Raw genomic sequence first — 13760 nt, forward strand, 5'->3', positions numbered from 1 at the left:
TGTACGCAGTATACAAGGTATGTGGGTGTACCATGGATTTATATAGCAGCATGATGTTGTGTTCTGTCTTATTGTCTGTCTTTTTCCTAATCGTTCCTAATATTCTGTTCACTTTTTTGGCTGCTGCTGTACATTGAGCAGATGTTTTCAGAGAACTATCCATGATGACTCCAAGATCTGTCTTGAGTGGTAACAGCTAATTTAGACCCATCGTTTTGTATATATAGTTGGGATTATGTTTTCCAGTGTGCATTACTTTGCCTCTATCAATATTGAATTTCATCTGCCATTTTGTTGCCCACTCATCCACTTTAGTGAGATCTCTTCGTAACTCTCTGCAGTCAGCTTTGGATTTAACTATCTTGAGTAACTTTGTATCATATGCAAATTTTGCCACCTCATTGTTCACCCCCTTTTCTAGATCATTTATGAATATGTTGAACAGCACAGGCCCCAATACAGCTCCTTGGGGAACCCTGCTATTTGCCTCTCTCCATTGTGAAAACTTACCATGTATTCCTACCCTTTGTTTCTGATCTTTTAACCAGTTACTGATACATGAGAGGACCTTCCCTCTTATCCCACGACTGCTTAGTTTGCTTAAGAGCCTTTGGTGTGGGACCTTGTCAAAGGATACTGTATCCACTGGAGCACCTTGTCGATCATGTTGACTCCTTCCAAGAATTTAATAGATTGGTGAGGTATGATTCCCTTTATGAAAGCTGTGTTGTCTCTTCCCCAACATATCATATTCATCTATGTGTCTGATAATTCTATTCTTTACTATAGTTTTAACCAATTTGCCTGGTACTAAAGTTAGGCTTACTGGCCTGTAATGGCCAGGATCGCCTCCAGAGCCTTTATTAAAAATCAGCATTCTCTTTATGAGAACACAGAGCACTTGTAATTAACGCCTGTTATATTTATGGAAATATTACATAACTAAACACAGCCTAGTGCTGACTGCCCCTCCTTCCAGAATGGAGGATGACCTTTGACCTCTGCTGCCGTACCTTACACACTGCAGCTACTCCACACAATCCCTGGGATCTTTTTGTGCTTCAGCTCCCAATGATTGTCACTGTGGAAAGGGCAGATACTGTACCTGTGATCTGCTATTACCAACTTGTGCCATCTTACTGTGAGTCTTGTGCGATTTGTGTTTGTTTGTTTTTCTTATCAGGCTTCCAGTTCCTGTGAGAATCTCAGCTTTCATTTATAGAATCATGTGAGAATCTCAGCTTTTATTTATAGAAGAGAGTGGAGAGTAAGTTTATAGTCCTTATGATTGCAGAGAAAAGCCTGAATATGTGAACTGAGTGAGCCCTAAAGGCTCAAAACCAGAAGGCAAATAATAACCCAGTTTTAAAAATTTCTCATGATTTGTAAACCAAGCTCAAGATTTGGAATGCTCACAGTTGACGATCCTGCTGAACTGTGTCTACAAAAGAAAAGTCCTTTAACCTAACTCCTTTGCCATGCCCAGCAAAGATCTGAGCAGCAAGTACAGCCTGTAACCAAGAATGAATCCACACTTGGTCAACAGAAGAAGGAGGAGAGAGAGAGAGAGAAGATTGAAATGTACACATCTCCAGAACAGAGAGAAATAATTATGCTTCCATCCCTAGGTAGAAAGAATCTTCCCAAGAAACAGCATGAATCTCTTCTATTGAAAGTTCAGATCCTGTTCTGATGTAACTCTCTCTTTTTGATCTTGGAATATTTTTCTTTGGCACTGGATTGAAGAATTTAAAGGAGTTAGAGAGCTGACCTTATAATTCTGGAGCAGGAGTTATAACATGGGATCTTTGAAATAAAAACAATGACACGCTAAGAGTGAAAAGTGCCTCTTCACTGAATATTTTCCAGGCTTTCAAGAATTCTTCCAAATTTCAGTGAGAGTTAAAGATTTTAGCAGTTAGTCTACAAATGGAGATGACCTCTTCCTTTTTCTGCCCCACCCAGCTCAGCTCCCATACAATAAGGCAGTGGTTCTTAATCTGGGGTGCACACACCCCCTGGGGGTGCAAGATGCCCTTTCTGGGGATGCGAGACATGCCAGATTTTTTTTTAGAAGGTACATCATTGAAAACACAAATTAAGCACAGGCACGTAAGTACAACTACTTTGTTTCATCAAACCTATGTATTTATTAACATTATACATTTTTTAATGATTACTGTAATATACAAACAAAAATATATCTAGGTTTAAAGAACTGACCTACTTCAACGATTTTTGATAAGGGGTGCGAGAACATATTTTGAGAACCAAAGGGGTGCAGGCTGCAGTAAAGATTAAGAATCACTGCAATAAGGAAAGAATTTGTATTTCATTATTATTTTGGGAGGGTGGGGGAGCAACAACCTGATCTACTAGGTAGGTTTTAAGACAACAGCTCTCCCAGGTAGGCAGCAACAGAATCCATTCTGGATGAATACAGTTTGGGATTTACCTTTGGCTGTACCAGGATAACAAATTCCACCCATAATCACATAGGCTGCAGGCAGAGGATTCCCTCAGTCTGTTGATTCCTTAGAAATAACATAGCTCTGACAAAACCAACATTTGGACCTGAAAACCAGCCAGTGGGTTCCAGGTACTTAAAGGCAAGGCCAGTCCAGACAAAGCTACTGTCACAGTTCAGGGCAACTGCACCTGTATTTTCCCTCAGTAGTCCAGCAAGGGCACCGGCTCTCAGGCTGCTGGCTCCCCTGACCCTCACCTCTCTTAGCTGCACCAGCAGGAGAGTGAGTTTGTGTGTGTATGGGGGTGGGGGGGATGTGAGAACCTGGATTTATGCAGGAAATAGCCCAGCTTGATTGTCATGCACATTGTGTAAAGAGTTGTCACTTTGGATGGGCTATCACCAGCAGGAGAGTGAATTTGTGTGGGGGGGTGGAGGGTGAGAAAACCTGGATTTGTGCTGGAAATCACTTTAGATAAGCTATTACCAGCAGGACAGTGGGGTGGGAATAGGTATTGTTTCATATTCTCTGTGTATATATAAAGCCTGCTGCAGTTTCCACGATATGCATCTGAGGAAGTGAGCTGTAGCTCACGAAAGCTTATGCTCTAATAAATTGGTTAGTCTCTAAGGTGCCACAAGTCCTCCTTTTCTCTCTTAGCTGGAGACCCAAGTCTCTCTCCCTTCTGAGATCTGTTATCTCCAGGTTGAACAGTTCCCTCCCTTCACTGTGTTATTCCCAGGAGAGATAGGTTGCCCAACCACTCCTGCTTGCTTTCTCTTCTGAGACAATTAACAGTGTGACTGCCCAGAGTAGCAAGTTACCACACAGATCTTTCTAAGCAGCCTATTTTATTCTTAAAGGTAAAAAGCACTTTGGAGCAAACATATGGAAAACAAAAACCGACACGCAGACAAATAAGCTTACCAGAGATAACCCAACCCTAACATGGGCTGCTTTGGCAGGAGTAGTCCTTCAATAACCCATCCAAGGGGTTTCCTTGTGATTTCAAGTACCTCACAGCTTCAGCTCAGAACAAGCACACAGTCTTGTGGGGACACAGGCGGCCCAGTCTTTCCAACCCTTTCCTCAGAGCTGGAGCCCTCTGTGTGGACTAGGATCCTGTCCATTTGCTGGATCAGGAAGAAGACCCTAAGCCTGTTTTAAACCAGGCTATTTATCCAAAAATCCTTTCTTTGTCTGTTGGTCCCCGGAGAATCTAGTCTGAATAAATATATGCGTACCTCTCTAGAAGGGTGACTTCAAAGGGCTAAGTGGAGGAATTACATTAGCATTCCGCTCTCTATTAGAGACTGTACATACAATGCCACAATAACAGATACACAGTTGCATTTTAAATACAAAGGACCCCAAAGATATTAACCCTAATACAGTAAGGTTTAATTTAATTCAAGTAAAGTTTATCTTAATTCCATAAGATTTGTCCAGGATATTGCAAGATAGTGTGAGTCTGACACAGCTACCAAACTTACAGCTGCAGGAGTCCCCAACCATGCTGCTTTCTGCTCATGTTTCCGTACTGCATGGTGAAAGCTCAGTGGTAACAATAGTCCCCTGGAGAATTAGGATGTCTCCTCTTTTTCATAGCACTGGCTGAGATACAGGTTGCCCTCTCTTCCTGTTTAACTAAATCCACTATTCCCTGACTCGCACCACAAACCCATGAAGCATTTCTGGACACATGGTTATCTTCTTCCTTCTTAGCCCAGGGAGACTCAAACTTCTGCAGTTTGCCTGGAACAGGAGTTTGCCACCCACTGTGGCATTAGCCATCTCTCGCCTTGGAAAGCTGTTGGCTACATTTGGGCTCCCCATGTGGCAAGCTAAAATAAAGTCAATACAAAGCTGTACATGGACTCTCTAAACAGTCAAGACTGCTCTGTTTCCATAGCTGGCTGGTGAATTGTGGCTTTTAATATATCAGGCTTATCAGACTGCCCATTGTGCTTACTTATCTAAAGCAAACTGATTTGTGCATTCCCACACTCTCTTCTTGTTTGCTCCATGGAGAGAGACAAACTCTAATCAAAATAAAAATTGTGCCCATTACATATCCTGGCCTTCTATGGAGCTGTGGAATGGAGGCACTGCATCTTTCACCCAACTCTACATCCACTCATCAAGGATAGTGTAATCTAATGGCTATTAGGGATGGCATCTAAGAGATCCAGCTCTGCCACTGACTTGCTCTGTGAGTTTGGATAACTGGCTTAACCCCTTGCTGCCTCAGTTTTCCCATCTGTGAAATGAGAATACTACTTGTCTACAGCACCAGGATGGTCACAAGGCTTAGTTAACCAATGCATGCAAAGTGCTATGAGATCATCAAATGAATGGTAGTATATAAATGCAACATATGTATTATAAGGTATCCTGCACTGGTTTTAGAGGAAGATCTGGCTGTAGCTTTGGAATTATTGGCCCTGATCCTGCAGATAGGTCTGCACAGGTGCATGCTTGCTTCTGGGAACTTCTGGTGCTCAGCCTTTTGAAAAACAGGCCACATCCTGCAAGTGGTCCTAGCTAATATTGCAATGACAATGCTCTATATGGTGTGGAGGGGAGTTAGTTCCTGACTCCTACAGACTAGTGATCATCTTATGCCCTGAAGGCTGAGGTTTGATTGTTCTCAATGTAAGACACAAAATGACAAATGTTATTAATGGTGATAACTTTATACTGCCCTTTTGAAAGCCATCAGACACAGTGCTTGATGAGATGTAATTGATTATCTTATATCAGCTTGCATAACTAGAGATGTTATAAGTGATCACAGCATTACCGAAGTGTAAGAATGTTTTAGCTCAGCGGGGCTATATTTTCCAAATGTGTCTTACTGTTTCTCACATGGAATGATAACAATTTTAGTGCTTCCTCACAAGCTAGCTCTGCTAGACTTTCCTTACTTCCTACCCTATGTACAAATTATCCCATCGTTTTAAAAGAATGTATATACTGTATCAGTTTAAATTTATAAAGTGTTTTGGGATCCTTTGAGATGAAAGGTGTTATATAATCGTTAAATCCTCATTTAATATCAAACCTAATTTACTTGGTTTACTGAAAGACAGTGTGGTCTAGAGGAGGAGTCATGGGTGTGGGAGTCAGATGATATGGGTTTTAGTCCCAGCTCTGGCTGGTGGAGATATTTGCCAACAGCAAATGTGAATGGGCCACCTGCCATTGTAAGCAAACTCCTCTTATCATCCCTTCCATAAACTCATCAAGCTCAGTCTTGAAGCCAGTTAGGTTTTTTTGCCCCCACTGCTCCTCTTGGAAAGCTGTTCTAGAACTTCATTCCTTGGATGGTTAGAAATCCTCATCTAATTTCAGGCCTAAACTTGTTGATGGCCAGTTTATATTCATGTGTTCTTGTGCCAACATTGTCCCTTAATTTAAATAACTCCTTTCCCTCCCTGGTCTTTATCTTTCTGATGTATTTGTAGGGAGTGATCATATCTCCAGTCAACCTTTGTCCACAATGGGATGAGGAGTATCAGTATTACAGTGCTAACTGCATTCAGCAGCTTACACAGATGTATGGTAGTTTAATATTTACCTAACAAAATAATTCTTAAAGATATATTGCCTGTAACAAACAGAACCCAGGTGTTGCTGGCCAATCTGAGTCACTTATCTTGTTATCTTGGCATCTGATGAAATGAACTGTAGCTCATGAAAGCTTATGCTCAAATAAATTGGTTAGTCTCTAAGGTGCCACAAGTCCTCCTTTTCTTTTTGCGAATACAGACTAACACAGCTGTTACTCTGAAACCTATCTTGTTATTGTGGTTGTTATAGGAACACTAGTACCTTGATAAGCAGGTTGATTCAGTTTCCAGAAAGAAGTGACCTAGTGGCCCTGTTGCAAAGAATGAGACAGAAAGACAGAAGGTTTGGCACGTTCCTTCTCTTTAAACTGTCCTATAACACAGACAAGTGGCACCTTCCCCCTTCATCTGCTCTGACTGCTTCCTGTCACTTATCTGTCACGCCACCACCCATGCAATACAAAATCCATTCAGCCTTGTTTTATCCCAGCACTGCTTTGTCTTTAAGTGATAGCTGGGTTGGGGAGATTGATTTGCTTCCCCTCCCCCACACCCCCATCTAGATTAGTTCTGCTGAGATGGTCAGTGTTGAAAGGAAAGGGGAGGGACACAAAGAGGTGGCAAAGGAAGGAGAGAGGGAGGGATCTTAACTGATAGTGACTAAAGTTGTATTGTGAAATGGGCCAAGGGAAAGGATGGCAGGGTGCTGAGTCCTCAGCATGAAGTGTCATTAGACTGTTTCTTCGCTGCCCACAAGAGGTGTGTGGCTATATAGAGTTAGCCTGCTCAGCATAAAATCCTAGTGGAGACAAGGCACTGTGATTTGTACCTCAGGGTGGCGAGGTGAGGTTACCCCAGATGTATGTGTGTGGGAGGGGTATAGTGTTGGCCTCAACTAGCTAAACTGAGGTAAAGCCGCCTGTGCTTTGTCTCTGCTAGGCTCTGACAGCGAGATCACTAACAGTGGAAAAACACACCAGAGACACTGACACCCTGAGTTCCTGGGGAGCGCTCAACCCCTGCTCCATCCTGGGCCCTGCCCTCACTCCACCCCTTCCCCAAGGGCCCGTCCCCACCCCATTCCACCTCTTCCCACCCTATTCCGCCCACTCCCCCACCTCTTCCTGCCCCTGCTCTTCCCCTTCTTCCCCAGTGCCTCCTGCATGCTGCTGAACAGCTGACCATCATGGGCCGGAGGCACTGGGAGGGAGATGGAGGCGCTGATTGGCAGGGCCTGCCAACAGGCGGGAAAACTGAGAGGGAAGAGGGAGGAGCTGATCAGTGGGGCTGCCAGGGGGTGCTGACCATCCACTATTTTTTTCCTGTGGGTGCTCCAGCCCCAGAGCACCTACGGAGTCAGTGCCTATGCAACACACTGTTTTTGACAGTGAAGACAGCCTTTGATTTGATTTGCCTTTAGCAGCCCTCCTGCTTTATTCCTTATAATAGATCCTGCTAAGAGAGACTGGGACTAGAATGGCTGAGTGCTCTAATGGGGTCAGCTTTCCTTTGCCATTCCTCATAGTGCTGCCTGCTAGGAGAGGCTAGGATGAGAGTAGCTGAGAGTTCCCACATCACCCATGCTCCAGTCCTACATCATTCCCTACATACTGAGCTCCCCACAGGCAGAACTCCCATGCCATTCCCTACAGCAGTGGTTCTCAACCTTTTTGGACTCAGGACCCATTTATAAATGTTTATGGCCTGTCACAACCCAGTAAATAATCTGGGGGTGGAGGCCCTGGATGGTGTCCATTGTATCCTGCCCCCCGCAGGGGAGTTGAGTCCTGTCCACCACTCACCCCACAGTGGCAGCTCCTGCAGCTTCTGTGCTGTGGGGCTGGCTGGGCTTGGCTCTCCACTCCAGGCATTGCAACCTCCGGGGTTGCAGCACCACTCAGGTTTAGCCCCACCACCCTGACTGGACCAAATTTGAGTGAGTGGAATTGTGACCTGGCTCATGGGGTTGCAGTGCCACTCATTCAAATTTGGCCTACTCGCACTGTCATCATGACGGCTGGGCCAAAGCTGAGTGGTGCTGGGACCCCAGAGGTTGCAATGCCTGGAATAGGGAGGTGCGAGCCCAGATAGCCATGTGTGACAGGAGCCATAGAAGCTGCCATGGGACCCTTTGAAACATTCTGGCAACCCAATTTTGGGTCCTGACCCACGGCTTGAGAAACCCTGCCCTAGAATGACTCCTTCCTACTGGGACAAAAGTAGCTCTGGGCACTCCCACAGCCTGCAGTCCTTCATCTTTCCCTCCAGGGAACCTTGTTGGGAAAGGCTGGGAGTATATAAAGGTTTTCCCGCATGCAACATTCTGTGCCGTTCCTCACAGTGACTCCTATTGAGGGCTGCTCTGCATACAGAGTTTTGTAAATGACATCTCATAATTCTAGGGGAATCTGCTAGATCAATACTGATACAAAGGTGCTTGTATAACTGCATCCACACTAGGGGGTTGGACTTTAACTATACCAGTTCCTAAACTGACCTAGTTATAGCAGTACAAAATCTGTGTGTAGACCAGCCCTGAGACAGAAGTCCTGAGACCATTACAAGAAGCATGAGAGAAGACCTACACCCGTATGCTGCTCATAAGTGGAATTTGGCGAGGGGGAATGCAAGGGTGTTGCCCCCCCCAGAAAAGACACCAAGCCTCAGGCAGTCACCCTGAGTGTGCAGTGCAATGAGTTCTGCAGAGGAGACAAGCGAGTGCTGCTCCCAGCTTGCACCCCTGAGGCAGGGAGTCAGAATTTTGTTTATAAACAGAGTGAATAACAGGTGATTAAGATAAGAAAGAACTAGGAGTCCAGTGGCACCTTAAAGACTAACAGATTTATTTGGGCATAAGCTTTCGTGGGTAAAAAACCCACTTCTTCAAATGCATGGAGTGAAAATTACATATACAGGCATAAATATACTGGCACATGAAGAGAAGGGAGTTACCTTACAAGTGGAGAACCAGTGTTGACAAGGCCAATTCAGTCAGGGTGGATGTGGGGGATGCGGGAAAGAAGCCCTTGAAGACCTCCACCTGGATTTCAACAATTTCCACCCCACCATCAACCTCAGCCTGGACCAGTCCACACAAGAGATCCACTTTCTGGACACTACAGTGCAAATAAGTGATGGTCACATAAACACAACCCTATACTGTAAACCTATTGACGGCTATACTTACCTACCAGCTTCCATCCAGGACACATCACATGATCCATTGTCTACACCCAAGCCCTAAGATACAACTGCATTTGTTCCAAACCCTCAGACAGAGACAAACACCTACAAGATCTTTATCAGGCATTCTTAAAACTATAATACCCACCTGGGGAAGTGAGAAAATAGATTGACAGAGCAAGATGGGTACCCAGAAGTCACCTACTACAGGACAGGCCCAACAAGGAAAATAACAGAACACCACTAACCATCATGTACAGCCCCCAGCTAAAACCTTTCCAGCACATCATCAACGCTCTACAGCCTATCCTGGAAAACAATCCCTCACTCTCACAGACCTTGGGAGACAGGGCAGTCCTCGCTTACAGACAGCCCCCCAACCTGAAGCAAATACTCACCAGCAACTACACACCACACCACAGAAACACTAACCCAGAAACCAATGCCTGTAACAAACCTCGTTGCCTACTCTGTCCCCATATCTACTCTAGTGACACCATCATAGGACCCAACCACATCAGCCACACCATCAGGGGCTCATTCACCTGCACATCTACTAATGTGATATATGCCATCATATTACCAGCAATGCCCCTCTGCCATGTACGTTGGCCAAACAGGACAGTCTCTACATAAAAGGATAAATGGACACAAATCAGACATCAGGAACGGTAACATACAAAAGCCAGTAGGAGAACACTTCAATCTCCCTTGACATTCAATAACAGATTTTAAAGAAGCAATCCTTCAACAAAAACCTTCAAAAACAGACTTCAAAGAGAAACTGCAGAGCTACAATTCATTTGCAAAGTTAACACCATTAATTTGGGCTTGAATGGGGACTGGCAGTGGCTGGCTCACTACAAAAGCAATTTTCCCTCTCTTGGTATTGACACCTCCTCATCAATTATTGGGAGTGGACCACATCCACTCTGACTGAATTGGCCTTGTCCACACTGGTTCTCCACTTGTAAGGTAGATAACTCCCTTCTCTTCATGTGCCAGTATATTTATGCCTGTATCTGTAATTTTCACTCCATCCATCTGAAGAAGTGAGGTTTTTACCCATGAAAGCCTATGCCCAAATAAATCTGTTAGTCTTTAGGTGCCACCAGACTCCTTGTTGCTTTTGTAGATACAGACAAACACAGCTACCCCTCTGAAGACAAGAAAGGGCTGTTAAGATGTTTCCTAAAGTTAAATGATCTATTCCATGCTTGGAGAACTGCAAAAAGTAGCCTAAATGATAGAGAGTAATTGTAGATTTTTCTACAATTGTTTCAATTGTTGTATTCAAGAAGTAGTAACAAAGTTACCAATATCTTTCTTTGCAAAGAGAACTGATTTTTTAGACAAAGGAAATGCAGTAGATCTAATCTATCTGAATGTCAGTGAAGCATCTGATACAGTTCCACATGAGAAATTATTAGTTTAATTGGAGAAGATGGGGATTAATATGAGAACTGAAAGGTAGATAAGGAACTGGTTAAAGGGGAGACTACAACAGGTCATACTGAAAGGTGAACTCTCAGGATAGATTTCAGAGTAGCAGCCGTATTAGTCTGTATCCGCAAAAAGAAAAGGAGTACTTGTGGCACCTTAGAGAATAACATATTTATTTGAGCATAAGCTTTCGTGAGCTACAGCTCACTTCATTGGATGCATGCTCAAATAAATTTGTTAGTCTCTAAGGTGCCACAAGTCCTCCTTTTCTATTTTGTCAGGATAGAGCGAGGTTACTAGTAGAGTTCCTCAGGGATCAGTCTTGGGACCAATCTTATTTAACATTTTTATTACTGACCTTTGCACAAAAAGTGGGAGTGTGCTAATAAAATTTGCAAATGGCACAAAGTTGGGAGGTATTGCCAATACAAAGGAGAACCGGAATATCATACAAGAATATCTGGATGACTTGTAAACTGAAGTAATAGAAATGAGATGATATTTAATAGTGCACAGTGCAAGGTCATGCACTGAGGGACTAACAACAAGAATTTTTGCTATAAGTTGGGGCTTATCAGTTGGAAGTGACAGTGGAGGAGAAAGACCTGGGTGTATTGGTTGATCACAGGATGACTATGAGTCATCAATGTGATGTAGCTGTGAAAAAGGTTAATGCAGTCACAGGATGTATCAAGTGAGGTATTTGCAGTAGAGACAGGGAAGTGTTACTACCATTATACAAGGCATTGGTGATACCTTGTCTGGAAGACTGAGAGCAATTCTGGTCTACCATGTTTAAGAAAGATTAATTCAAACTGGAACAGGTTCAGAGAAGGGCTACTAGGATTATCTGGGGAATGGAAAACCTATTTTATGAGAAGTGACTCAAAAGAGCTTGATTAGTTTAGTCTAACCAAACAAAGGCTGAGGGGAGATATGATCCCTCTGTATAAATACATCAGAGGGATAACCACCAGTAGGGAGAGGAGTTACGTATCAATGTGGACCCCAGAACAAATACATATCAACTGGCCATCAACAAGTTTAAGCCTGAAATTAGGCGAAGGTTTCTAACCATCAGAGGAGTAAAGTTCTGGAACAGCCTTCCAAGGGGAGCAGTGTAGGCAGGGGTGAAAGTAAGTTAGACCAGTGCTTCTCAAGCTATCTGATGTGGGGGACCGGCAATTTTTTTCCCCAATGTGCACACAGACCGGAAGCCAATGGCTTGCGGACCGGCATTGGTCTGCGGACCACCACTTTGAGTAGCACTGAGTTAGAGGACTTACCGGTACACCGGAGTCCGGTGCAGGGGGCGTGGCCTCAACCGGAAGAGGCAGGGCCTTAAATCCCCAGGCCTTTTAAATCTTGATTTAAAGGGCCTGGGGCTCCAGCTGCGGTAGTGGTGGCTGGGAGCCCGAAGCCCTTTAAATAATCCCTGAGCTACCAGCTTCAGAGGTGGCTGGGAGCCCTGGGGCTCGGAGGCAATTTAAAGGGCCCAGGGCTCCAGCTGCCTCTACCGCAGCAGAGCTCCCGGGCCCTTTAAATCACTGAGGAGCCCTGGGGACTCCTGGCTGCCACCGCCACCCGGGGGCTCTGGGCTCTGGCAGAGCTTTAAAGGGCCTGGGGCTCCGCTGCAGTAGTGGCAGCTGGAGCCCTGGGCCCTTTAAATCCCGCCGGAGCCCTGCTGCCTGAGCCCTGGGTGGCGGCGGCGGGGCTCTGGCAGGGATTTAAAGGGCCCTGGGGCTCCAGCAGCTGCTACCGCCCCAGCCCTTTAAATCCCCTCCGGAGCTCCACCGCCACTACCCTAGGGCTTTGGCAGCAGGGCTCCGGCGGGATTTAAAGGGCCGGGGCGGTAGCGGTGGCTGGAGCTCCGGGACCCTTTAAATCCCTGCCAGAGCCCCGCCGCCGCTACCCCAGGGCTTTAAATTGCCGCCTGGGAAAGCCGGTCCCAGTACGGCGCACTGGCTCTTACCGGTACACCATACCAGGGCATACCGGCTTACTTTCACCTCTGAGTGTAGGCAAAAAAACCTAACTGGCTTCAACACTGAGCTTGTTTATGGAGCGGGTGGTATGACAGGACTGCCTAAAATGGCATGCAGCCCATCGGCAACCACCATTAGCAAAAATTCCCAATGGCTGGAGATGGGGCAGGGCACTAGATGGGGAGGGCTCTGAGTTACTACAGAGAAATCTTTCCCAGGTGTCTGGCTGGTGGGACTTGCCCACAAGCTCAGGGTCTAACTGGCTGCTATATTGGGGTCAGGAAGGAATTTCTCCCCGGGTCAGATTGAATCATAGAATATCATAGAATCATAGAATATCAGGGTTGGAAGGGACCTCAGAAGGTCATCTAGTCCAAACCCCTGCTCAAAGCAGGACCAATCCCCAACTATTGGCTGAGACCCTGGGGGGTTTTCACCTTCCTCTGGAGCATGGGGCATGGGGGGCCATTTGCTGATTTAAAGTAGTGTAAATGGTGGATTCTCTGTAACTTGAAGTCTTTAAATCATGATTTGAAGACGTCAATAACTCAGCCAGAGGTTAGGGGTCTGTTATAGGAGTGGGTGGGTGAGGTTCTGTGGCCTGCAATATGCAGCAGATCAGACTAGATGATCACAATGTCCCTTCTGACTTTAGGAAGAGTATCTGAGTAAGAATATACATTACAATTTTAAACCTAACCAGTGTCCCATAAGTGACTTGCCACAAGATGTCAGAACATGTTAGTATTAGAGCTGAGTGGGTCTAATATTTATTTAATTTTCTTTCTTGGTATAGGAATTAGATACAATGCTACTGTCAGAAATATCTCAGTTATTATCTGCAAAAACACTAGAGTTTTCATTTGCCTAAGTAGCCCCTGGAATCATGGTTATAGTTGTGCCCCCTCCCCAAAACTGAAATGGCGCCCCTGTGGGCAGGCACACAATTTGTCCTCCCCACCCCATGCCTGGCCCCGTTGGCCTGACCGGAGCCTCCCCCCAAACATAGAAGTCAAACTACGCCTATGATTAGCCGCTGCTTCAGTTGTTCCCAGCCACACCAGCCAAGACGCTGTTAAATTTTAAAAGGAAAAATCTAAGACTCTTTT

Source organism: Lepidochelys kempii, chromosome 6 (assembly GCF_965140265.1).
Source record: "Lepidochelys kempii isolate rLepKem1 chromosome 6, rLepKem1.hap2, whole genome shotgun sequence".
NCBI lineage: Eukaryota > Metazoa > Chordata > Testudines > Cheloniidae > Lepidochelys > Lepidochelys kempii.